Source organism: Miscanthus floridulus, chromosome 9 (genome assembly GCF_019320115.1).
Source record: "Miscanthus floridulus cultivar M001 chromosome 9, ASM1932011v1, whole genome shotgun sequence".
In the NCBI taxonomy this organism is placed as follows: domain Eukaryota; kingdom Viridiplantae; phylum Streptophyta; class Magnoliopsida; order Poales; family Poaceae; genus Miscanthus; species Miscanthus floridulus.
Genome location: NC_089588.1, coordinates 92,530,932 through 92,532,520, shown reverse-complemented (window position 1 = coordinate 92,532,520; position 1,589 = coordinate 92,530,932).

The window sequence follows — 1,589 nt, the reverse complement described above, 5'->3', positions numbered from 1 at the left end:
AGCTCCTCAAGCGCCTTTTGCGGTAGGCTGGTAGGCCAAAGGAAGAAAAAGGCGAAGAAGCAGCGACCAAGAAAGGGGGCGTAGCAGGCAAGGATCTAGACGACTGAAGGTTGAAGTGATCCGACCGAACGCCTACCAACTAAAGGACAACAACAACGACATTCTCTCCGAACGCTTGGAACAGCTGTCATTTTTCTTCCCCTAAGTTTTAGTCTTACCATTGTTTACTTAACGTATGCTCCTATAAAAGCACCCCGACCCAAACACTTTTTAGCCCGGGGTGCTCGAGGGCTCCACTAGGGGGCACTACTACCTCTCTGTTTTGTTTACTATCATATGGTGAAATTCCTTCCTACCTGATCAAAAGGGGAGTTCGTTCCTTTAATTTTCCTTATGTAGCTTTGCTTTAAAACATTCCAACCAATCGCACCCCACCTTTCCCTACGGTTACGAGCAGCCAAGATTCACGGGCCACGCCCCGGGCTCCCAAGGTTGCAGCCTATAGGACAAACGGACAGGTATGAGAAAGAAAGAACAAAAAACAAAATTATGCTAAGGGAAAACTAAGGAACAAAAGGGAACAAGCTTCCCTGAACGGAGTGACTCCATCACAGAAAACAAAACCAACCATGGCCATTAAGCACACAAGAATGTTTACATAGGGGCTCCCCCATGAACTTAAACTTTTTACATTCACTAAACTACTTATATTTTACAAGCTATTGGACCGGCTCAGTGGCATCTGCTGTCGGTGCGACCGGCGAAGGCGCGGGCTGCTCACTCCCCGGTGGCACAACATTCGGCTTGGTCGAAGCTAGGGTGACATCCACCTCTGACCTAGGCTCCATGCCATCCGTAGGCTGGGCAACATCCTCCCCACGCATGCTTCTGGCCATGTCTTCATGACGGACGTCCATCACCCACTGAGCAGAGACTTGCTCTGCCATCGACCTTGCGTGCGGTAGCAAGCTCTCCCCGATCGATTGGATGTCCTTCGTCCTCAAGCCTTCAGCATACCCATTGCAGATAGTAGCGAAGTCTAGGTTCGGGTGGTGCGTCACCACCGAAGTCAGCACCCCCGATGCCTCATAGAACAGTCCGCTCGTGATAAGGTCCCGGACCGCATCTGGGACCTCCGCCAGCTGAACGGCGGGCGTGCTAGTGCTTGGTGCCGACCTGAAGACTTCCGAGATGACGAGCTAGGCAACGTTGCAGATCTGGTCAAGTTCCCCCTCGAGAGCACGTTGGTCTTCGCGAGACTTGGCTAGCTCCTCTGCATTTCAGCTGAAGGTTGCCTTGATCGTGTCTAGGTCCCGCTCCAGCGTCTTCACCCTTCCACCCAGCTCTAAAAGAAGGGCGACAAGCTCAGAAACAGGCTGCAACAAAAAATAGAAAAGGTATATACCAACGCAGAAGTTCTCAAGGACGGAGAATTCCTCCACCTGTTGAGTCACCTACGCGCACAGCTAGGCGTTCGCTTCCTCTATGCCCATCACCCGACCCCGAAACGTGAGCACCTCCTAGTCCGCCTCCAACCGGGCCTTTCGCTCTGACTCTAGGGCCTTCTGCACCAACTCTAGGGCACTTCG